Raw genomic sequence first — 26,757 nt, 5'->3', positions numbered from 1 at the left:
CGCTCCCAGATTCCATCCTTTGGATGGATTTCTAGTTTATCTTATGTGTGAGAAATGACCTTATAACCTATGTGTGACAGTTGTTGGGATTTTTATTAAGTGCCCTGTTCACTAGCAACGTAGGGGCATTACTCACAGATATTTGTGTGCTGCCATAGTAAGCCATGGAAAATTATTTTTATAGGTTTAACTGCCATTTCTTTCTTTTGATGCATGTCGTTTAAAAGTAGCTCATGTAAGGGGACATTTGCTGAATCTGTTTTTTGATGCAAAAGAAAATAAGGTTGTTTTTCTCTTTAGTTGATGCTGATGCTAAATGTTTTAGAGCATGCTATTTCCAGGCAGAAACTATAACTCTATGACCATTTAACTGGCTTCTGTTTGAATGGAAGGTTATATACAGGGGCTGTTTCTGATACCAAGAACTAGGATGAACTGATACCTAAATGGTGGCCATGGAAAAGTGTTGTCATAGGGAAGAGTAACAGAAGTCACTCTATAAATGTTTTCATCAATTCTCCTGGGGAACTGAGATAGGCATTAAACCTAAATAGGTTTATTAATAATATTAATAGGTAAATTATTTTTAGAGGATTGATATTATTACAACAGGGCTTTGGAGAAGCTCTTCCTGCTTTCAGCCTCAAATGCAACCTTGACACCTTGCATATGAATGATATTCACTATATTGCCCAGAGCCACATGCCTCCTTTACCTTCTTTATATCTATCTCTCTCCTGGCTTCAATCTAGTATTAGCTCAGTGGTTTGAGCATTAGCCTGCTAAACCCAGGGTTGTGAATTCAATCCTTGAGAGGGCCACTTAGGGATCTGGGGCAAAAATCAGTACTTGGTCCTGCTAGTGAAGGCAGGGGGCTGGACTTGATGACCTTTCAAAGACCCTTCTGGTGCTATCAGATAGGTATATCTCCATGTATTATTTAATATAATTGCCCTTTTGCAGGTCTCAGGTCATTGTACTAGTGCTCTGATTTTTGAATGAAGCTTGAAATCTTCATCCGAAAATGCAGCTTTGGTTAAGATGATGACTCCAGCAACAAAATCACCAAATCTCAGCACCCCATTTGTGAGCAATTTGGAAAGGCTAACAGTCTAAACAATGAGGGCGAGCTTTTGATGAAGCCAAAGTGATACAAACTATTATTATTCCAAAGCTAATGGTGTAAAACAGCAGACATGACAATAAAAGAGATCCAATATTAATAAAAGGTATTGTGATACGGTTACTACTGCAAACACAAAGCCAGTTTTATGCAGAACAGGCTTGCAGCTAATTTATATTTCATGCCCTTTATTAACTGATATCTAATGAGAATTATTCACATTTTCGCTGTATCTTATCAGGAACTGCTACTAACCTCCCTCCTTCCCCGCTGTTTTGCATGTAAGTTGCATCATTTCATAAAATTTTCAGCAGCCGGTGACTTACTAAATAAAGTTGTCACTCAAGCCTCATTTCCCATCTGAGTGCAAGGAATCAGAATGGACACTGAATTAATGCTGCATATTGTCTGCGTTTGATGAGGTCTCCACAAGATCTTTGTTCTGTCACCTTTAATGCACTCTGCTTGAGGGATTTGCTATCTGATTTCTTATCATTTTCAGGGAAAGATGAGATATTACAAAGCTGTTCTGGTCTCATCTAATTTATGCCTTTGAAATCTTCTGCAGGAGTGAAGAGAAATTTTAAAAAAGGGGAACTCCATTTTCATCTTTACAAGTATGCGAGTGGGAAGTGTCTTGAAAAAGAGAAAGAGGTCACAATATTGTATTTGTCATGTGTATGAAATCAGATAATAATTGAACTGGGCATCACAAGTCAGTATTTTAAGTAGGTATTGTAGACCTAGAAAAATTAAAAAATGCAACCTAAAGTAACTGAGATCTCTTCCTGTCATATGTCTATGAGCACAGAAAGGCAAATAGCTCTAGGCTTCTTGTCACCACTGAAAATGTCTTCCAGAGTTTAGACCTATACAATAACCATTTTGTAGGTTTATAAGAGCACTTTGCATTTGATGCCCAGAAATATACCCATTCACTACTCACACATATTATAGGGGAACCCAGTAGGGACCCCTATATTTAAGTTGTTCTTAACCCTTTCCATTATAAAGGATTCCTGCAACCTTTTCTTAGAGAAGCTCTCCCACCTCCATTATTTGCTGCAGGCTTTGATATTCTGCAGGAAAAATACCCTATGGCTACCCAAATGCCGTTTATTCATCCCATGAAATTGTGTTCAGCTTTTGCTGAGATATAAATTTCTAAAACCCACCAGTTCCCTTCTCTCACTTCCATTCCTCTGGAAACTGCTGGCAGCCTGCCAAAATTATAACTAAACACATGAACATTCTCAAACTGGGCCACACTAGCACCAAGGCAGAAGCAGCACGCGCGATACAGGGAACATAAGGGAACTGCCAGAATAGCTGTGGCGGTGGTGTAGGGAGAGACCTAGGCTGGGATCACCCATCCTGCACCTGGTACATAGCCTCAGTGTCCAGTGCCCTCTCCGGGAATTCTACATGGGGCAGAAACTGGGCTTTTTACCACTGTAAACACCTTTTCCCAGAGCTACCACTTGGCCCCAGTGGCTCAGTGCCCCCCCCCACCCCCCATTCTGGGGCATCACATGGGATTGGAGCCTCCCAGGCCAGCTCTGAAGGGGGACAGTGAGAGAGAGAGAGCAAGAGCCAGGGCAAGCAGTCTCCAAGCACCCTGTAGACTCAGCATGTGGCTCATCCCCCTCTGGGGGCTCCCCATGGGGAAGGTGTTCCCCAAAACACCCAAAAGGGGAGAGAGAGGGAGGCCAGGCTGGGCTGTCCAATTATCCCTCCCATAGACCCAGCACAGGGACACAGCAGTCCAATCCCCCTCTTCTCCTCCTACAAGGTACATAATTAGCCATGTAGTTCGTGTGATAGAAGTCTATGCTGCAGCCCTGAAGGGTCAGAATACAAACTGCTTACAATTAGATATGGAAGGCTTAGATTTTTATCCGTAAATGTCAGTAAACATCAATTTTATCGGTAAACATCAATTTCAGTACACATACACACACAAACTGACAACAATATTTTCATTGATAAGCAAAATGTATAGATAGGCAATGAAAGAAAAGTGCTGCTTGAAAATTTATTAGAGTTTGATTAAAGAATATTTATGTTGATGTGATGTTGACAATTTGTGGTTTAAAGCTTCAGCTTTTTGAATCGCAACGTTTACAGTCATTAAATAATTATTGTTTTTGTCCCATGGTCTGACACCCCCCCATCATTTCCTACAACTGTGAAAATTTAAATAGACAAAAATTGAAAAAATGCTGAAAAATAAACCTTAATATTGTCTGTTGAAATTGTGAAAAGAAAATTGAATTCTGCCACACCTGCTTATGATGCACGTTGGAGAAGTTATTACAGTTCCACATAATAAGAATTTTTTTTGCTTAAAAAATCGTATGACATTGAGAAAAAAAATTAAAAGACTGTTATTTAGGCTGCAAAAGTCAAGCACTCGAAAGTTAGGAAATGCAAGATTTACAGTTGCTCACACTACCTTTATTCTGCTATCTGTTAAATTCACGATCATGGGCCCAATCTTACACTGAAAGCAATAGCAAACCTTCCCTTCTCGTCCATGCAAGCATAATAGAGCTTCATTTCATCATATTTGCTGATATTTCCAGTATAATGCTAAAAACATTTGTCTTCAACATTAAGTGCTTTGCTGGATTAGGGGTTTAGTAAATATAGATATAGGCAAGATAGAAGGAAATATAACTTCCTTGGGAGGGAAGTTTTGATCATGTAGTAGGAAGCCAGGAGGTTCTTCAGTGGTTAGCACACAAAACCAGAGCTCTCTCCTGGAAGAGATCAGCCTGACCACAGACCTCAGCAAACAAATGCAAACCCCACTTCAGCAGCCCTGCTTTCCCACACTACCACCACCAAAAAGAAAAAGCAAACAAACCCCAAACAAACAAACAAGGCGGGTCCCTGCAGACTAGAAGGAAGGGATAATCAGAGAGACAAACATATTTATGTGTACACTTCAGAATTTTGCAAGATGCTTACATGCTACAGTAAGCAGTAGCATACCTTTTGTATGTGATTTTAATCTTTCTTAAAACTTATCCTTAACTCCTGATCTTTTTGTTTGTGAATAGAAGAAATGGGGACAGTTGAACAAACTTTCTTGAGAGCTGCAAAGTTAAACTCTGGGATGTTTTGGAGAGTAAAAAAGCACATCATCTCATTGACAGCACTATGGTGACTCAGAGGACAAAACCCTTAACTCTCAAATGGGATGTGAGGATTAACCAGATTTCAAGAAAAGAAAACAAAACAAACATCTTTTTCCTTTTTTTTTTTCATTTGAAGAGCTAGGTTCGGTCTTCAAAATCGAAGCCTGGTCAGGATGATCATGATGTGATAATAACCCTTATCACAAAACATGTACCATTCTTGTGATAGCAAAACAACGGCTGAGCAAAATAAATTTCCTGTGACTTTTCATATTTTTTTAACTATATTTTTCATGACTTTTGCCTTCTTCAGTCATCCTCCGTGACTTTTCCGAATAATTGCCACAGCCCTAGTCATGGGCCCTTGGGAAGGTAAATTTCACATCTCCCAGCTGGATCTTATTTATTATATATAGGCAAGAGGCCGACTACTAATAGGAAAAAAGAAAACCAATATTGTCCTACAAGGAAAAGACATATGCAGGAAGAGAGAACAAGCTCTTCTGCTCCAGTAAGAAGAATTGTCTTCAATGAGACAACCCCTAGCTCTTATGTTTTTGCATCTTGACATTTAATAAAGGACTTTGAATAAAAAAACCCTTTCAAATGACAGTGCTGTGCAGTATGTTATTTTTTCATTGTCCTTGTCAATTACAAATTATTCCTCACCTCCCTGGAACACTGATGGTGAAGTACAAGTTCCATTTTAGGGCATGTCATTTCCAAACATTTTTAAAGCATATCTAAATAAACATGGCATTCATCTTGTTGGGTACAGTTGAGATGAACAGTAAGCATAAGATTACATCTATTATGATTTACAAAAGAAGAGAAAAAAGACACAATTATTGCATTGTTTTAAGCCTTTATTTTTAATTAGAATAGACATCATAGATGGAGCTCACAATTATAACTGCATTCTACAATGTTGGCAAGCTCATCTGATAATAAAAATATTTGATCACTGGATAATACACACAAGGGTGTTCGTTAACCACCCTGAGTTTTGCCTCAAGCTGTGTAAGTACCTTGCAGAAGATATTGATTTCATCTGTTAATGCTCATGTCGTGTTATTTATACACTGGGATGCTGTTAATTTTCACACTACGCCTACAAGCATAGGTTTTATAGATTTCTTGTATTAAGCATTTCATTAATGAAGGTACCTTCATGAATAGAGTTTCACCAGGTTTATCTGGTATTCAGAACTGGCTAACCATAAAATGACTAAATGCTGAAAACATGTAGCAAATAATAACTATTTTGTAGTCCTCCTGTCCACAAGCTGTAAAAATTGGAACCTGATTCTGCAGCTTTTTTCACACACACAGTTTGTACACCACACAAGTGATCCTAGTGTATATTCCCAAAGAGACTTCTCATGTAAGTCAGGATTACTTGAATGAACGTTTCTTTCTGGAGAAGGCCCTAGATACACTGATTTCTGCTTCTCCTTGTCATTGTCTCCCCAACCTCTAATAATGGCCTGGGAACTGACAAAATTAGTAAAATGAACAGTGTACATGTATACTTTGATTTTGATGAGGTAGAATTACACCATGTTTGATGTGACTCTGACAAAAGGGAGAATTTATATTCAGCAACAATATACACACACATCTCAGCATTGGTCAGATGTAAGGTTTCCCTGTTTCTAATGTATTAATCCAGGAAAGCTGAGTACATATGCACCGGTTTCTTTTCAGCTAAGTCCTGTTTCCTGCCCAATTTTCCACCTGCATTGCCAGAGGCACAAAGAGGTCAAACAGCTAGCCAAAAGTTACACAGCACATAATGGTTGAAGCAGGCTTAAGACCAAGAAACACCCACAGTTTCAGTCATAGCCTTATTGTTAAAAATATGGTAGCGTAGTCTACAGTAATGGTTAAAAACCACTATACTTTGCATCAACGTTAGTATAGAGCAGGGGTTCTCAAACTGGGAGGTGGGACACCTCAGGGGGTTGTGAAGTTATTACATGGGGGGGGGGTGTCATGAGCTGTCAGCCTCCACCTCAAACCCCGCTTTGCCTGCAGCATTTAAAATGGTGTTAAATATATTAAAAAGTGTTTTTAATTTATAAGCAGGGGGTGGGGGGTGTTGGACTCAGAGGCTTGCTATGTGAAAGGGGTCACCTGTACAAAAGTTTGAGAACCACTGGTAGAAATTGGGGACTGTGTGGGGGAGCAGGGTTTTGTTGTTAAGTAAAGTCACAAGACCTGCGTTCATTTCCTGTTTCTGCCACAGACTTCCTATATGTGAACTGAGTAAGTTACTTAGGACAAAATTTTCAAACTTGGGTGCCTAAAGTTAGGTGCCTAAATCCATATTTAAATGGTTCAGCATCTCTTCAAACCATGAAAACAGGTACAGATTCATAGGTTTGGACAGCCTGTGTTCCACGATAGAGAGAGAGTGTGTGTGTGGGGGGGAGGTGTTACCCCCACCTTTACAATCCCTGATCCTGCCAACGACCAAGTGGGTCCTCAGAGTAAATTAGAGGGTGTCAGGGGTACTTTAACTTACTTCTAGCTACCAGCAACCCCAGGAGACTGTTCTGTGCATGGGGGATGAGAGGCGCAGGGGAATGGCCTGGCCACTTCCCCTTTTCCTGACACACCCCTTATGCCATGGGTAGAGGAGGCAGAGGACCTGCTGTAATGGCTCTATGCCACCAAGTGATTTCCCCTAGGCAGGAGTAGGTCTACCTGATTTACAGCTGTTTTGGGCCATCAGCATGGTGCAAGTCATCTGGTGCAGGGCCAAGGATCTGGCCCACAACCTTTACACTATGTGTAATAAAAACTTGAGTGTTGGGGAAAAGTGCCTTTATTGAGGAATAAGCACATTCATGCTGTAGGGACTAGGGTAGATTCTTATTCATTAAGGGCGTGGTCCCAGTACTGCCAAGTGTCACACATTGACCATGAGGCTCACTTGCCCTTCCCCCATACGTTCCCACAGCCCTCCTGGGAACTCTCACATCCAGCAGGGCCACTGGGATGGCATGCAATTGCTCCTCCTGGCCACTGAGGGCAGATGTGGCACCAGGAGCCAGCCAGGAGGACAGGAAGACTATCTCTCATGAACTCTCAGTGCTCTTCCTGGAGATGCCCAGACAGCCCAGAGTCAGCTGGTGAGAAGGAGGCTGGCAGATTCATCACTGACTCGGTCCTAGAGGTGAGGCATAGGCGAGAGAGGGGGGCAGGCTAAGGGAATGGGAGCAGGCGTAGGGATAGGCACAGAAGGGGCGTAATTGGAAGTGGGATAGGATGGGGCGTTTCACTCCTTCCCATGCTTCCCCAATAACCCCAGGCACCCTCAGTGTCAGCCACCCTTTTCCCCTCTGCAAACAACCTCTGATGCTCTTTCCCCTTCCAGTCCGTCCCCCAGTGCTCTCTAATACTCTGGTACCACGGGGTTCTCCAAGTGCCCAGTCACCTCTAGGGTTGCCAACCCTCCCAGTTTGGCCAGGAGTCTCCTGGAATCAGAATCAATCTCCCGATGGCTACTGAAACCAGTCCGGGAGATTTGAATAGGCCGCTAAAAGTCCAGCCAGCAGCGCAGCAGGGCTAAGGCAGGCTTCCTACCTGCCCTGGCTCCGCATGGCTCCCGGAAGCGACCAGCATGTCCCTCTGGCTCCTAGGAGCAGGGGCGGCCAGGGGGTCTCTGTGCGCTGCCCTTGCCCTGAGCACCAACTCTGCAGCTCAGAGGATGGAGATGGATGGCAGGAGAGAGATCACTTGAACATTGTCTGTTAGGTCCACTCCCTCTGGGGCACCTGGCATTAGCCACTGTCGATAGACAGGATACTGGGCTAGATGGACCTTTGGTCTGACCCGGTACGGCCGTTCTTATGTTCTTTTGTTCTTATGTTCCCATTGGCTGGGAACCGTGGCCAATGGGAGCTGCAGGGACAGCGCACAGAGCCACCTGGCTGCCCCTGAGCCTAGGAACCGCAGGGACATGCTTCCATGAGCTGCCTGAGTTAGCACCGCCCAGTCGGCGCCCACATCCCTCATCCCCTCAGCCCAGAGCTCCCTCCCACACTCCAAATCCCTTGGCCCCACCCACCCCAGCCCAGGGCCTGCACCATCCCTCTGCACTAGGCCAGTGAAAATGAGTGAGGGTGGGGGAGAGCGAGCGACAGAGGGAGGGGGGATGGAGTGAGTGGGGGCAGGGCCTCAGATAAGGGGCAGGTCAGGGGCATGGTCTTGGGGAAGGGGTAGGGCAAGAGTGTTTGGGTTCGTGCAATTAGACAGTTGGCAACCCTAGTCACCCCTAGCTCTGCAACCTTCCCCCTGCTTCCTTGATTTGAGATGTATAGGCTACTGCTTCCCCCAGCCTTGACTGACACACACACACACTCACACACCCCTTGCTACTGCTCAAGGCCACTCTTAGGGGGATATGAAGAACCATTTCTACTGGTGAGAAATGTCATGCATGGAGCGGTGCAGAATTTGGCATCTGTGGCAAATACGTCCCTCCCTTGTTTGTGTGTTGCCGATTTAGACAGTAAGAGCTTCAGGGCAGGGACCTTGCCTTCACATCTATCCACAAAGTGTTTAGAAAACTGTAGGTACTGTGAGAACAATAAAGATCTTTGCAGTTTTGTGTTGTAGTGAACTCCAAAATTCCACGGGTACATCTACACTTTGAGCTGGCGGCGTAATTCCCAGCTCAAGGAAACATACCCCATGAGCTCTGATCAAACTAGTATACTAAAAGTAGAGTATAGACATGGTGGGCTAGCTTCCCCAAGTACATGCCTATCATTTCAGATGGGTCCATGCTCAGTGTGGCTTGCTGCAACTCTGTTTTTCATCAGAGCTAGTCCATCAGAGCTAGTGTGGGTATATCGCCTCATCTGGGAATCACAGATCCAGGTCGAAGTGTAGACGTATCCTAGGTGAAACTCAGCTGAAACTGCCAAGATTGTGTCAAACCAACCTAATAGCTTTCTTTGACAGGGTAACAAGCCTTGTGAATGGGGGAGAAGCAGTAGACGTTGGATATCTTGACTTTAGTAAAGCTTTTGATATTGTCTTGCATAACGTTCTCATAAACAAACTAGGGAAATGCAACCTAAATGGAGCTACTATAAGGTGAGTGCAAAGCTGGTTGGAAACCCGTTCCCAGAGAGTAGTTATCAGTGGTTCACAGTCATGCTGGAAGGGCATAACGAGTGGGGTCCCACAGGAATCAGTTCTGGGTCCGGTTCTGTTCTATGTCTTCATCATAGATAATGGCATAAGGAATACACTTATAAAGCTTTTGGATGATACCAAGCTCACAGAGGTTGCAAATGCTTCTGATGATAGGATTAAAATTCAAAATGACCTGGCCAAACTGGAGAAATGGTCTGAAGTAAATAGGATGAAATTCAATAAGGATAAAGGCAAAGCACTTCATTTAGAAAGGAACAATCAATAGCCAAAAATGTAACCCTTCTGCCCATCTAAGTTGGCAGCAACAAGGGCCGGGTTCTGTATCTAGGGGTTCCGTTTCAATAACACAATGCAAAACCGGCTCGAGCCCCCACCCAGTGACCTGGGACAATTACATACCACCCCCTGGGCGCCCCTAAGAGGCAATACTTCCCCTCTCGCAAGCACGGAGTCTGAGTGTAACAGAAAATGTTTAATAACATGAGGTAAATGACATCAGCATTAAATTGGAAAAAAACACCACAAACAGGATTCATAACACAAACCATGAGCAAAAAACCCACCCCAGCAAGTTGGGCTGTGTCCTTTCCCTTGGGTTCTTGAAACCAGCAACCCAAGGTTCACCAAAGTCCCAAAAGTCCAACAACCCCCCAAAGTCTCTGTCCCTGGTCAGTGCAGCCCCAGAGTTCGGGGGGGGGCACGCAGGGTGTTAAGGGGCACCTTACGTGATCCGAGGCCGACAGGGTTCCGCCGCAGCCTTCACCACGAGCCGTTCCACTCCACCAGCTGCCCCGTGAGCTGCTCCCGCCGTCCCACGAACTGCTCTGGTAGCTGCTCCACTCTGCTCACTGATCTGTGAGCCGCTCAGCTCTGCTCTGCTCCACTTCAGCCGTCCCTTGGGCTGCTCCCACAAGGCTCTGCTCTGCTAGCTGCTCCTCCAGCCGCTCCGCTCTGCTCCGCTCGCAAGGCTCCACTCTGCTTGCTGCTCCGCCAGCCGCTTAGCAATATAGCTTCAGGCTCCCCCACTAGCTAACACAGCCTCAGTGATCTCAGCTCTTTTGTGATTTCAGCTCTTAGCAATTTCAGCTCATAGTAGTAGGGGAGCCCCAGTGCTAGTGCACCATTGGCCCAAAGTGAATTCAGCTCAGCAGTCAGTAACTAGGCTTCTAATGGAATCAAATTTAGCTCTGATATTCAACAGTGGAGAGAGGAGGTAGTGCAATTGGTGTTTCAACCCCTCAGAGAGGGGGGTCTATCCCATCAGGTACAAATACCTGTCTCCATCCTCTCTCCATTCACTGGGTTTTGTAACCCATGCCCCTTATCAAGCAAGTGCTACTTAGGTAATGGTGAAGGACTCCCTCAGTCCTTCTGTCATACAACAGTTCCACTGGCCTTGATTCACAGAATCAGAGTAACAAAACTTTATTCTTCCTGCCCCAATAACAGAGAAACTGGGGATCCCACACCAGCCAAAGTAACCACTTTGAGTTGCTGTTGTTTCATGCCAGGCGAGTGGGTGTGCCTATGCAAACAAGATCAGCCCCTGGAGTTCTTTTCCACACTCGCCATAATTCACCACCAGATGTCAGGGTAGAGCTCATCCTGACTCTGCTTACATCCTCCCCCCAGCCGAGAATTTGTCGTCCCGACAAATCACACTCCCTATTATACCAACTCACTGGTTCCCTCCAAAGGGCCTCAGCCCACTTTAGCTTCCACAAGCCTGTGTGCTAAACATATTGGTTCCTCACTAGTCACCCCAGGTGCATCATAAGTCAACCGTTTTACTGGTCTTATTACCCTGTCTCGTCTATTGAGAATCTCTGTTGCCTTGGTAGGGGGGACAGCCTCTTGAACGACAGATGGAGTGGTTTCCTTTGAGGGCCCCTCGGCTACTGGCATAGGCCCCTGCATTTCTAGTTCTAACAGTGAAGGGTCCAAGGTGCCCAGGACATCCTCCACCTGTATGTCTCCACTGTCCAATAACCTGTGTGTGTCATCGCATGGGGGTCCCACTAGTGGCTCAGGGGTGTCAGGAATGGGCCTAAATACTTCTGCCATGGGGTTTAGGGCAGAAGAGGAGGAGCTCTCTTTTGATTCAGCTGATCGAGACTGAAATCTTGTCTCCATCCCAGGATACACCATGGTTGTGTCTTCCTCCTCAGACTCACTCTCGGATGTGCTGCATAGGGGTAGGTTAGCTGCAGGGGGTTGGCTGTCCACGTTGGAGGGCAGCTTTGGTCCAGCACCTTCGTTCTGCCCGGTTGCCTTGTTGTGGCCCATCTCATAAGGGGTGCCTACCAGTTCTCCCACAGGGAGCAAAAGGTTTCTATGCACAGTCTTTATCTGCCCTGGACCCTCTTCAGGTTTAATCTTGTAGACCGGCAGGTCTCCTAGCTTTTCCATCACCAAATAAGGTATTGCCTTCCATCTGTCAGCTATCTTGTGTTTGCCAGCAATACCCAAATTTCGCAGCAGGACTCTGTCCCCCGGCTGGAGCTCTTGTAAACGTACCCTAGCATCATATCGCTGTTTGTTGCGGTCTGCGTTCTTCCGAGCAGCAGATGTAGCTAAGTGATAAGCATCCTGCAGCTTTTCTCTTAGTCGGGATACATATTGCTGATGAGTTTCATAGCTATCTCCATCCTCTGATACACCAAAGCACAGGTCTATGGGTAATCTTGGTTCTCGTCCAAACATTAAGAGATATGGGGTGACTCCTGTAGCATCATTCTTTGTGGCATTGTAGGCGTGCACCAGAAATGCGACATGTTGGCTCCAGGTTGCCTTCTGCTCTGGCCGCAAAGTCCCCAACATATCTAATAGGGTTCGGTTGAACCTCTCTGGCTGAGGATCACCTTGTGGGTGATAAGGCGTTGTTCTAGACTTTTTAATTCCCGCTATTCTCAGCACCTCCTTCAGAAGATGACTCTCAAAGTCCCGCCCCTGATCCGAGTGTATCCGGGCTGGAAATCCATAAACTGAGAAATATTTCTCCCACAGTACTCGAGCAACAGTGGTGGCCCTCTGATCACGTGTGGGATATGCCTGCGCATATCACGTATAATGGTCAGTCACTACTAGAATGTTCCCAATATTCCTCTTGTCTACTTCTAAAGACAAGAAATCAATGCATACCAGCTCCAGAGGTTTGTTGCTGGTGATATTCTTCAGATATGCAGCCCTCGTGGGCAGAGTTTTCCTTTGAACACATCGAGCGCAGGTCTCACATTTCCTGCGAACATCTTCAGCCATCCGAGGCCAATAGAACCTACTACGAATAAGTTCCAGGGTCCTCTCCATCCCTAAATGTCCAAAGTCATCATGCAGGGCCCTCATGGCCAGGGCTCTGTACTCTTTTGGCAGCACTAGCTGTGCTCGTTGCTTTTGTAAAGGGTCTGTGGTCACTCGGTGTAGCACTCCCTGAATCAGTTTTAGTTTGGTCCATTCTCTCAATAGTAGTTTACCCTCCGGGTTAGGTGGGACAACCACAGCTGGGCTTCGCCCCTCCCTTTTTGCAAGTAGTGTATCACGAATGTCAGTATCTTGCAGCTGGGCTTCCTGCCAGTCAGCCGCATTGAGTATGGGCAAAGGAGATTGGTCCAACACAATATAGTTCACTGAAGCAGAAGGCACGCATTCAGGGGGCAGGCCCAAAGCTTCTGCAGCACATCCATGAAGACTCTCCTGGGACTCTTCCCGGCGACTCACACTGCAAATAGCCCTCACTCCATCTGTGGGTATCACAGCAACTCCTGGTGCCTGTGGATGCCTGGACAACACATCTGCATCTACATTGCTTCTCCCTGATCGGTATTGAATGCTGAAGTCATAGCTAGCCAAAGCGGCCACCCATCTTTGCCCTGTAGCATCCAGCTTAGCACTTGTTAACACATAGGTCAGTGGGTTGTTGTCCGTCCACACCTGGAACTGAGCACCATATAAGTAGTCTCGAAATTTCTCAGTGATGGCCCATTTCAAGGCCAAGAACTCCAGCTTGTGGGTGGGATAGCGAGTTTCACTATCAGACAGTCCTCGGCTGGCAAAGGCTACAGGTTTACGTCTTCCTTCCACTTCCTGGTACAGTACTGCTCCCAGACCCTCCAAACTGGCATCAGTATGCAGGATAAATGGCTTGCTTGGGTCAGCAAAGACTAGGACCGGAGCATGAGTTAGGCATGTAATGATTTCTCGAAAAGCCCTTTCACATCTCTCATCCCACCGTGGCCCAAATGGTTCGAAGGGGCCATAGTGTCTCTGCACAGGAGGCTTTGGGGACCTCCCCTTATTCTTGGTCTTAGATTTGTTCCTGCTGGACTGGTATCCCCTGGTAAGATCATTCAGAGGTTTTACAATCGTAGCATAGTTCTTCACAAATCTGCGGTAGTAGCCACTAAACCCAAGAAAGGTCTTGAGTTCTCTGTAGTTACTTGGACATGGCCATGTAGTGAGGGCTTCTATTTTATCGGGATCAGTACTCACACCCTCTTGGGACACGATGTGACCCACATACTTCACTGAAGTCCTGCAGAACTGGCATTTGTCAATTGAAAGCTTCAAACCATAATCCTCTAACCTATCAAGCACTTTAAGAAGTCTTTCTTCATGCTCCTCCATGGTTCTTCCAAACACAATCAGGTCATCCAAATAAACTAACACTTGCAGTAAATTCATGTCTCCCACAACTTTCTCCATAAGACGTTGAAATGTGGCAGGTGCTCCAGAAATCCCTTGGGGCATGCGTTCAAACTGATAAAACCCTAATGGGCAGATGAAGGCTGTCTTCTCCTTATCTTCTTCACCCAGAGGGATCTGGTAGTATCCACTCCGAAGATCCAACACAGAGAACCACTGGCTTCCCAGCAAACAGTCTAAGGCATCTTGGACTCGGGGCATTGTGTACTGGTCAACCACAGTACGGCGGTTTAGGGTGCGGTAGTCAATACACATCCGGATTTTCCCATTCTTTTTACGGACCACCACAATGGGTGAGGCGTATGGGCTGCGGGACTCTGTAATGATGCCATTCGCAGCCAGCTCCTGAAGATGTTGTCGCACATCTTCCATCTCAGAGAGGGCAATCCTCCTAGATCTCTCCCTGAAAGGTCGAGAGTCATGTAGTCTGATGTTGTGCTCTACTCCTTTTGCACATCCCACATCCCACTCATGCAATGAGAACACCTTGGATCTTTCACAAAGTTTCCTCCTCAGGCGATCTTTCCACTCCTCGGACAACGGTGAATCTCCAAAGTCAAACTTTGCAGGGTCTATTGTCGGAACTTGAGTCTCACACTGGGGTTTTACAATTGATTCAGGCTCAAAGAGATCTGCTATCTTTTGTCCTTGCTTCACAACAACATCTCGACTTGTTTCATTAGCAATCAGTATAGTCACCTTTTCCTGGGCTTCAGCAGGTAGGGTTATGACTCCACTGGGGACCAGCACTCCTTCCGGGAGCTCTCCTTCAACCGACTGCTCTACCATTGCTAATGCCCCTTTACTGCCTTTCAGCCGGGTACTCATGACAAGCACTTCTTGCTCCGTCCTTGCAGGCACTACTAAGGGGGTTGTGCCCATGTACTTCAGTGCCCCAATTGGTAGCTCAGATGTCTCCTTTTTAGCACCCTCAATCTTCCTATAGGCTTCAGCACAAAGCGTATGGATCATCAGGGTATTCAGGTACTGGTCCCCAGCCCGTCGTCTGCAGTAATCCGCGAGCACCTTGAAGAGACTGGAGTTGGTCCCTATCAGCACAGACACATCAGAGGTCCCTTTAGGGTCAGGGCATATTAATGCAGCTGTGTCCACCTCTTCTCTTACCCCAGCAACCTCCTCTGGGAATTCCAGGTGCACTATGACATACCCTTGGTAGGGGTATTCATCCATGCTGAGGCCACACAGACCAACGCCAGTCAGTGGCTGTATAGGCAGGTGCCTAAGCATTTGTTGGTAGAATGACTGAAATATAATAGTCACTTGAGATCCAGTGTCACGGCTTTACACTCCTCCCCTTCAATCTTCACCATGACCTCTGCTCGAGGCCCTATCGGTCCTGCGGGGATCCCAGCTGGACGGTCTGTTCTGGGGGAATCTTCAAATCCTGCAGGCCTGGGTGGTCCCCGTCCCCGGACTCTCTGGCAGCTACCGGATCTCTCCCAACTGATCCTCAGCTTTCCATACACTAAGGAGGGGTTTTCTTCATTATGGCACTTGGCAGCACTGTGTCCATCCTGACCACATCGGTAGCAGAAGAATTGTCCTTTCCCCCTTCGCCCAGATGGGATGGTGGCTCTAAATGCTGACTTCTCCATCGCCACAGTCAGAGGCTCCTTATTCCCGGAAGTCTTAGCTCGGTCAATGGTGCTTTGCAGTTCAGCTATCCGTTCTGTCAGGACCTGCACTTGTTGGGCAAGTTCCTCTGTGGTGCTCACCATCAGTACACTGGCCGTTTGCAGTGGTGTTGTGCCGGCTGGCTCCAATGTTTGGGCTTCCCAAAACTCGCTGGCAGCCTGCCTTTCTTCCTCTTCTCTGACCTCCTTTATCAGCTGGGAATAACTTGGGGGATGTTCCTGTCGTTCTCTTAGCCGGAGATGGAGTAGAATCGGGTTCTGATACTGAGCTCCTCTTACAATTTGAGCCAGTCTGGTCCGATCCATCTGTTCAGCAGTCACTGCACCCCTCATGACAGCTCTCTGAAGCAGTCTCTCCAGCCTCTGTATATAGGCTGAAATCTTCTCGCCAATTTGCTGTCGGGAATTAAGGAACTTACAGTAACTGTCTTCAGGGCCCTCTACACTCCCAAAGGTATGATCAAGGGCCTCCAGGCAGTCCTTCACACTGACCCCAGGGTCAATGAGCTTCAGGGTGCGAATCACATCTAATGCTGGGCCACTAAGGCTCTCTATTAGACATCTTCGCTTTTCTGCATCAGGTACGGCCCACTCCTGCAGCATTTCAGTGGTATGCTCCAACCAGGGTTCGAACTCCTCTGCCCCAGCAAATAACCTTAACTCACGACAAGAGTTTGACCTAGCATGGGACAACACAACCTTTTCCAATATTTGCCCCAGTGCTTTTGCCCAATCATTGGCTGAGGCTGTGGCCCCTGAGTTAGAGGCTGCAGGGCCGGGGCCCAACAAACCTGACATATTAGCCATTATACAAACAGTAATTTCCTCAAAATATAAACACAATTGTTTCCCAATGCAGTGGAACACTCAACAGGTGCTTGCGAGGGGTACTGACCCAGGGAATCCCGGACGAGCCCCCAAAAATGTAACCCTTCTGCCCATCTAAGTTGGCAGCAACAAGGGCCGGGTTCTGTATCTAGGGGTTCCGTTTCAATAACACAATGCAAAACCGGCTCGAGCCCCCACCCAGTGACCTGGGACAATTACATACCACCCCCTGGGCGCCCCTAAGAGGCAATACTTCCCCTCTCGCAAGCACGGAGTCTGAGTGTAACAGAAAATGTTTAATAACATGAGGTAAATGACATCAGCATTAAATTGGAAAAAAACACCACAAACAGGATTCATAACACAAACCATGAGCAAAAAACCCACCCCAGCAAGTTGGGCTGTGTCCTTTCCCTTGGGTTCTTGAAACCAGCAACCCAAGGTTCACCAAAGTCCCAAAAGTCCAACAACCCCCCAAAGTCTCTGTCCCTGGTCAGTGCAGCCCCAGAGTTCGGGGGGGGGGGGGGCACGCAGGGTGTTAAGGGGCACCTTACGTGATCCGAGGCCAACAGGGTTCCGCCGCAGCCTTCACCACGAGCCGCTCCACTCCACCAGCTGCCCCGTGAGCTGCTCCCGCTGTCCCACGAACTGCTCTGGCAGCTGCTCCACTCTGCTCACCGATCTGTGAGCCGCTCAGCTCTGCTCTGCTCCACTTCAGCCGTCCCTTGGGCCGCTCCCACAAGGCTCTGCTCTGCTAGCTGCTCCTCCAGCCGCTCCGCTCTGCTCCGCTCGCAAGGCTCCACTCTGCTCGCTGCTCCGCCAGTCGCTTAGCAATATAGCTTCAGGCTCCCCCACTAGCTAACACAGCCTCAGTGATCTCAGCTCTCTTGTGATTTCAGCTCTTAGCAATTTCAGCTCATAGTAGTAGGGGAGCCCCAGTGCTAGTGCACCATTGGCCCAAAGTGAATTCAGCTCAGCAGTCAGTAACTAGGCTTCTAATGGAATCAAATTTAGCTCTGATATTCAACAGTGGAGAGAGGAGGTAGTGCAATTGGTGTTTCAACCCCTCAGAGAGGGGCCCATCCCATCAGGTACAAATACCTGTCCCCATCCTCTCTCCATTCACTGGGTTTTGTAACCCATGCCCCTTATCAAGCAAGTGCTACTTAGGTAATGGTGAAGGACTCCCTCAGTCCTTCTGTCATACAACAGTTCCACTGGCCTTGATTCACAGAATCAGGGTAACAAAACTTTATTCTTCCTGCCCCAATAACAGAGAAACTGGGGATCCCACACCAGCCAAAGTAACCACTTTGAGTTGCTGTTGTTTCATGCCAGGCGAGTGGGTGTGCCTATGCAAACAAGATCAGCCCCTGGAGTTCTTTTCCACACTCGCCATAATTCACCACCAGATGTCAGGGTAGAGCTCATCCTGACTCTGCTTACACACACATACAAAATGCGAAATGACTGCCTAGGAAGGAGTACCGCGGAAAGGGATTTGGGGGGTCATATTGGACCACAAGCTAAACTTAAGTCTACAGTAACACTGTTGCAAAAAAAGGGAACATCATTCTGGCATGTATTAGCAGGAATGTTGTAAGCAAGACACGAGAAGTAATTCTTCCACTCTACTCCACACTGATTAGGCCTCCACTGAAGTATTGTGTCCAGTTCTGGATACCGCATTTCAGGAAAGCTGTGGATAAATTGAAGAAAGTCCAGAGAAGAGCAACAAAAATGATTAAAGGTCTAGAAACATGACCTATGAGGGACGACTGAAAAAATTGGGTTTGTTTAGTCTAGAAAAGAGAAGATTTAAAAGGTTTCAAGTACATAAAGTGTTGTTACAAAGAGGAGGGAGAAGAATTGTTCTTCATAACCTCTGAGGAGAAGACAAGAAGCAATGGACTTAAATTGCAGCAAGGGAGATTTAGGTTGGACGTTAGGAAAAACTTCCTAATTGTCAGGATGGTTAAGTACTGGACTAAAATTGCCTAGGGAATCCATAACTTCACATACAGGGCCGGCTCCAGGGTTTTGGCTGCCCCAAGCAGCCAAAAAAAAAAAAAAAAAAGCCGCAATCTGCAGCGGCAATTGGACGGGAGGTCCTTCGCTCCGAGCGGGAGTCAGGGACCGTCCGCCAAATTGCCGCCGAATAGCTGGACCTGCCGCCCCTTTCCGGAGTGGCCGCCCCAAGCACCTGTTTGCCAGGCTGGTGCCTGGAGCCGACCCTGTTCACATATAAGGTTAACATACAGCTTTTACAAAGATATTAATGACCAGTGTGCGATTAGTTTTCAAATGATACCTTACAAGGCATGTTTTGGACAAACATCATTGCAGTAGTATGTAAGTACGTAGTATGTGGATACAGAGGTGCTTAAGGTCACACCACCATAATACCTTCTGCTTTTCTGAGTGCTGAGCATTAGTAGCTACCTCCGACACCAAGAGTGCAGGGTATTACACACTCAACAAGGCAACTAACAAGCCAAAGAAATATCACACCAAAACAGTAAGAACACATCCTTTGTGCCTTTATCGTTGGTCAGGCAGGCTCCATGCTAATGAAATAGCAATTCATTCTGAATGGGAATATGATCAATAAACAAATTTCCACTGAAAATTAGAGCCAAGTGTTTAAATATTTAGTTTGGTTGACTATTGAAATAGGAACTCGCTGAACAAATAATGCACATTCATTTTATTCTTTGGGAGAAAATATTCAGCCTCTTAAAAATATGAATGTTATGGGCTGCTATGAAATAAATACAACTTTGCACTAACATTGTAACTAAAGAGTTTCTGAAAAATAACAGAATGAAGTGTATTAAAAAAAACCTTTACCCCAGGCTATTATAATGAAGAGAAAGTGTTCCAAATGTGAACTAATGAAGTACAAAGTAATGAATATTTAATTTGTATAATTTACTGAAGTGCAATTCGGAATCAGAGCTACATTTTTCATAAACATAATGTTCATTAGGCCTTTACTGTAGCTTTCATGCAATTACTACATTTTTTCCTGTACTTGTACTACTGCTAGGGTAGTATTCAGAGGTGAGTGAACATCTCCTGAGATGGTCTGGGAAGTGCAGGGGGAGAAGGGAAAAGAGGAGGGCTGTAGTGTCTATTAAATTTGAATAAGCTACCTATTTATTGTGAAAAAGATAAAAGACTATGCACAGACAGCAATGGAAAAAAAGGAATAGAAAAGGTAATTGAGTTTTACCTTAGTAGGCGTCTTTCCTTGTCAGTATGAATATTGTTGAATTAGCTCCATTACTGGAAGGATTACACAAAAACAGAACAGTATGAAGGCTTCGCATGAAACTTCAACAATATCAATGGAGGTGAGTTAAGTGCTACCAAAACTGTGCACAGTAACATATCAGATAAAGCATATCACAGGTTTTCAATAGAGGCAACCTATGATGTGATATGAATTTTAACATGAGCACAAGGAAAAATGAAAATCTAAATATTACAAGAAGTCCATGCACAAAAAGGAGGATGTCACAGACATAGCCTGCATAGTAAAATATCGAGAGGTGAAAAATTTGTATTAATGTTCTTTATGCCATGGTTTTATTTAATACAATATCTCCCTACATCTCCTCTCAGTATCAGAAATACAGCCTGGATTCCCCAGCTTACCAACTGGATCCTGCCATCAGGTCACATATTTACTTGAGATAATGGTTTCATGTTTTTTTATATCATCAAAGTGAGTAGCAAAGATCAGTAGATTCAAATCCTCATGTGCATGTAAAAATCACACCTGCATCTTTGTTTTAATGCAGTAAATTTAACCAGATTGGTTTTGCATTTCTTTGGGCTCTTTCTAATCTTTTTCTTCACCCCTCTCTACAAACCCATCCTAAATTATTTATGCTATCTATAACTTATTTGCTGGGTTATTGGAAATCATTCATATACATGGATATAGGGTAGCCATAGACAATATTAGAAATAAAAGTACAGCACTCACAGTATTTCACACTATTCTTTCCAAAGTTGATAGGGAAATATTGTAAAAACAACTGCCTTGGGAATCAGGTTACTTTCTGCAGTCTGCAATTCAAAATGAAGAGTGATATTGTTGAAAAGAAGAAGGTACCCTGACACCAGGAGGCCTTAATTACCATAAGAACAACTGGTGCCTAAGGCTGGCAAAGGAGCCTAATAAGGTATTAAAAAGAACATGATTTTGACAAATTATATATTCTAGGATTGTAAATATGCATCATGCTGCGTTCTGCATTTTGTCTTTTCCATTCTTGAATGAAAGGGTAAATTGCCCTTGCTATGGGTCACCCCCATCTATTCCCATTTCTTGTTCAGTGCTGTAAGTTAGCAAAGTAGTCCAAGTGGAACATTTTTGGACAGCTGGCAAGCACAATCCAGAGGGAACCCCTGCCTATTTAATGTAACTCCTGCCCATTTGAAGATAGAGTGGGCAGATAGTTGTACAGCCTCCAAGGAGATCAGCCTTGGCAACTTCAGGTATCAGCATATAAAGAGCCTGGCAGGGTTCTGAACCCAAATCCTTCCATTTAGCAAGCCATTTGCAAAACGCAGCAGGAGGCAACTTTACTTCTGAGGAACTGAGACAGGAGAACACAAGTTCTGTCATGTGATCGCTGAACCGATCTAGAGAGTCTGTTCAAGTTAGAATATGCAAAACACGAGGTAGGAGAAATTAATGACAAAGAATAAAGCAATTAAAAATATTAAATTAGAAAACAAACACAAACCACCCTCTAGAAATAAATGACAACTCCTACGCCTTAGCCACAGATACGACAATTTTTCAGGTTTCAGTGCAGATTCTCCTCTTGTTACCTCAGCTAGAGAGAATTTTTTTTAAAAAACAGTGTCTTGTATTCTTTTGTTATGCCTATTTCTTCAAGAGGGAAAATTTTATCCGCTGTGTATTGGTCCAATTCTGCTTCTATTGAAATCAGTGGGAATTTTTCCTCTGGTATAAGTGGTACAAGATTGGGCCCTGTTTTTCATAGGGTCTTAAAACATATTTTTGGGAACTGAAATGTTTTATTAATGATTTCCTAATGATACAATGATTTAAAAATCCCCAACACTAAGGAAGCAAAATAAAGCCTTATCAAATATATCTATACACACCAGAAGAAACAAGCACTGTCACTCTGATATTGAAACTGGAAATAAGATAACCTCCATGAGCCTATAAAGCATGAGAACAACTGGGTGTATTCACTGATCATTAGCATCCTTGCCAGATTCTGGAAAAACATTTTAACTTGTCATCCTAATTTAGAGTGGAGGTCTACAGAATGGTGGGTGCAGAAACTAAATTTTTGTGTTAAGAAGCAGGGAGCGATTCTTCATGATTTACTCAGACAAAACATCCCACAGTAAAAAAAATGAGAAGTTCTTCTTCAAGTGGTGCCCCCGTGGTTGCTCCATTTTAGATCTACTGGCGTCCATGTCTCTGGGATCAGAGATCTTCACTACCAGTGTCTGTTGGGCTGCATATGTGCTCCTCCCTGTCTCATGCCTCAAGCAGTGTCTATATAGCGCTGTGCAGTCCAATCATCCTCAGTTCCTTCTCAACTGCTCTCGGTCTGGGAAGGAAACTCAACAGAGCTAGAGTTTCATTAGTCATAGTGCCTGTAGATGTTATAGGTTTCAGTTTATTGATAGTTATTAGCTGTTTTCTCCTTCTTTTATTGCCCCCCCCCCCAAATATTTTCTTTCCATTCTTTTCTCCCCGTTATTTCACCTAGTATAGATTCCAGAGTCCTTCCCTATAGGTAACAGAGGGGTAGCCGTGTTAGTCTGAATCTGTAAAAAGCAACAGAGGGTCCTGTGGCACCTTTAAGACTAACAGAAGTATTGGAGCATAAGCTTTCGCAAGGCGTCTGATGAAGTGGGCATTCACCCACGAAAGCTTATGCTCCAATACTTCTGTTAGGCTTAAAGGTGCCACAGGACCCTCTGTTGCTTCCCTATAGGGAAGTTCTCCCCATACGGGGCTATGCCTGGATCCCTTAGGTTTAAGAGGTGCCTCTCTTGCTGTGAGGCCATTCCCATGAGCAATAAGCACTCCCAGTGCATTTGGTACCTGGGAGACGGGCACATACCACAGCAGTGCTCCCATTGCCTTAACTTGAAAGCACCGGCCAGAAAAGCCCAGGACCTCAAACAAAGGTTGATCATGATGGAGACCACCTTATGACCCACCTCAGATCCTGGTCCTGAGACCTCTCCTCTGCCGCTATGCTCTCCCTCAGTATTGTCAACTAACGCCCCCCACTCCATGAGCACTGCAAAGAGAAAGTCTTCTGTCTCTCGTCCAGATGAAAAGAAGCATGCCCCAAGTTCACCCTCCAAGGAGCCACCCTAAAAAAGACCATCCCCAGCAAGACTGGTGGCTTCCAAATCTTCTTCACTGAGACTTGGCTCTTCTGTCTTCCCAAGTACCTCCGGAATTAGCGCTATTGATAGGTCCAAAGACCCTAAGAGGGCAGGACTACATAAAGGGGTTCCGCCACAAGAGCAACAAAGGTAAAAACCTCCAAGTCGGCTCCGTCTTCTTTACTGAAACATATGGCTCTGAGTGCCTCGACACCAACAAAGCCATTGGCACGGGAGAAACTCTCAGCACCAGCAAATCCGCTGGCACCACAGAAGCTGTCACTCTCCCTCATCTCCTTGAACTGCCCCCCCTTCTCCGGTGGGGAAGAAGAAGAGAAGGACAATGATATTCCACTGCACTGTGCACCTTTCCATGGTACCACAGCATGGCTCAAAACGAATCCCATACAAATCCATAACTGAAGCAGGTCCCAGGTATGGGAACCCATAGATGCCACCTAGTATGCCTATCCCCCCCACAACAGCCTTATTGGGACCCATGGCCAGAATATAGGCAACCCTTTCCTAAACCACCCACTGATAGGAAGGCCCTACGTAGCTGTTCTCCATCTTCCTCAGTCTCCAGGCCCCCAGAGCCAGAGATGGAGCCTCTGGAGGAACAAGAGGAGGGACTAGAGGAAGAAGGCGCACCGCCAGCCAACATCTCATCCTCTCCAGACAAGTAAATTATGCCACCACCTCATATGGCTGCAGATGAATTCAGGCATTTTCAAGAACTCTTTTGAAGAATAGTGGACACACTTCAGATCCCACTAGAGGAAGTCTGTGAGCAACAACATAAGTTGTTAGACATCTTGCAGGCCTCCGCACTGGCAATAATCGGGCTTCCAATCAACTTATTGGATCCAGCTAAGGTGATTCGGCGGGCTCCTGTGTCCATACCACCAACCATCAAGCAGGGGGACAAAAAATACTATGTTGCTACAAAAGTCATGGAGTTTTTATTGTCCCACCTTACCCCAAATTCCCTCATAGTTAATGCAGTGAATGAGAAAGGGAGACAACATCACTCTTAGACAACCCCCTACAATAAAAAGAATGGAAAAGGCTAGACCTCTTTGGCCACAAGAGGCTAGACCTCTTCTCAAATTTGCCTGGGGTTGGACCATTATCAATACAAGATACTACCCTTTGGCCTCTCCATAGCACCAAGAGTTTTTTCCAAAGCCTTAGCAGTTGTGGCAGCGCACCATCACAAACAAGGAGTCATGATATTTCCACAGCTCAACAATTGCCTAATAAAGGCCCCATCTCAACACAACAAGTTTGAGGCTATAGAAGGGACAGCGAATCTCTTCTCCAGCCTAAGTCTCAAAATAAACATGCGAAAATCAATACTGATGCCAGTACAACAACTTGAATTTATCGGAGCACAGTTGGACACAATAGAGGCCAAAGTCTTCCTTCCAAATCACAGATTCAACACAATTGTCAGCTTTATTTCCAAGGTTCAAACCAGTCCACAGACCTCCACCAGAACTTGCATGCAATTGTTTGGTCATATGGCAGCAACTACATTCGTAATGAAACATGCCAGATTGCATATGCGCTGCTTGCTGCGCAGGCTTCAAATGGTCTACTTGCTACATAGACACAACCTGAATAAATCGCTATCTGTACCACTCAAGATCAAAGTCCCATTAGAATGGTGGACAAAGTCCCTGAATGTTTGTAGCAGAATCCTCTTTTTCCCACCTCCTCTGTCCTTGTTCCAGATGTCTGATACCTCCGTCCCTGATTGGGGAGCACATTTACAGAACCACACAATACAGGGCACATGTCTCCTTTAGAATCTATTCATCAGTCTTCTAGAGCTATGTGCAGTCTGCAATACCTGCCTCCATTTTCTTCCATTAATCAAGAACACAAGCATCAGAATAATGACAGACAATGTTGCCTGCATGCTTTATATCAACCGGCAAAGGGGGAGGCAGGCCAAGGCCATAAAATTGTGGAACTGGTGCGTCCGAAACGGTGTCCATATCACTGCCACATACCTATCTGGCCACCAAAACACCACAGCAGAATCCCTGAGCAGGAAGTTTTTACAAGATCATGAGTGGGAGATAGACATGATAACGCTTCAGGAATTTTCAACCAATGGGGTTCCCAAGAATAGACCTATTAGCCACCCCTGAAAATCCCTGTTTCTGCACAAGGGAGGGCCTCAGCCACCAATCCTTTGGAGATGCCTTCCTTATTGTATGAAATACACCTCTCCTATATGCCTTTCCACCCTTTCCCCGTCTTTTCAGAGTACTTCACAAATACAAGTAGAACAGGACAGAGTCATTCTGATAGCTCTGACCTGGCCCTGACACATATGATACCCTTAATCTCTTGTGCATGGTAGTCTGTCTTCCAATAACCCTTCACCTGGAGCCACACCTCATCTCTCAGTATGCCAGCACAATTCTCCACCCCAACTTGGAGATTCTCCATCTGAAGGCTTGGTTCCTTCGTGGTTCCAGGCTCCTGAGGTGACCTGCTCTATGGAGGCAAAAGAAATTCTTTTAAATAGTAGACATTCAACCACCCATCAGACTTACTGACACAAATGGAAAAGATTCCAGACCTGGTGCAATACCAAACATATTTCAGAGCTCCACACTCCTTTGCCACTCATTCTGTACTACATGCTCAAACTCAAGAAATCTGGATTCTCTTCAAGCTCTATTCATGTACACTTGGCTGCCATCACTGCCTTCCCCTGAAAAACAGAAGACCATTTGGTTTTTACTCACCTGATTATAAAATGATTTCTTAAGGTCCTCCAAAATTTATACCCCTGAGGTTCAAGATCCAACTCCACCTTGGGACCTTAGCTTTGTTCTACACTGCTTCATCAACTCTCCATTTGAGCCACCTGTGTATATATAAACCTATCCATGAAAATGGCCTTTCTCGTAGCTATCACATCAGCTCGACAAGTAGGTGAAATAGGTGCCAACAACAGAATCTGAAAATGTGATGCAGATGACATAAATGCCAGACTAGATCTAGCCCACTGGCTGGGTGTTTTTTACCCCTGGTTTATAGCATTAGCTTAGCATTAAAGGTGCTGTTTTGCCACCTATCACTGCACTATATGAACAATCTATATCATAAGTAAGACTCAATGATGATCTTCCATATCTTTTTCTTTGCAACTTAATGTATTGATAGTGACAAAATAATAGTTTTAAAAATATAGATTGCAAAAGTGAGCAAGACAACTAGTCTCCTTAAAGACTACAGGCTCATCTCAAACCTGCAGTCTCCCAGGCTTCCTGAACACCATTCTAGGATTGGAGATACCAGTGAAAAGTGGTGATAGAGGAATGCCACTGAGAGGATATGAAAGGAGGGTAGTGTGCGTGGGTAACAGCTGTGGGAAAGTCTGACATGAACTAGCTATGAGGAAGACGGGAGAGGTGGAGCCAAGCCAGCTGGTACCATGGGGAGAGAGCTGCTCCTCATCCTACCTATTTGGCATCAGACAGGTATTTGAAACATTTTTTAGCCAAAACCAAATGCCAGAATTTTGGCTGAAATTCAACCTAATATGTATTAGTAGCCAATTTCCTACTAATCTAGCAGATGAACATTGATGAGCTGAATAGTTGATGTTGTTTTGAGTCCTAAAAATGTAATCTTCTATGGGGAAAATCGTGCAAAATGGCAAATTTTCAACAGCAAAAGGAATACAGAAATGACATGCTACAGTATGTACTCT

The sequence above is a fragment of the Chrysemys picta genome, chromosome 1 (assembly GCF_011386835.1).
Source record: "Chrysemys picta bellii isolate R12L10 chromosome 1, ASM1138683v2, whole genome shotgun sequence".
NCBI lineage: Eukaryota > Metazoa > Chordata > Testudines > Emydidae > Chrysemys > Chrysemys picta.
The sequence above is the reverse complement of the archived record's forward strand: the minus strand, read 5'-3'. Positions refer to the sequence as shown.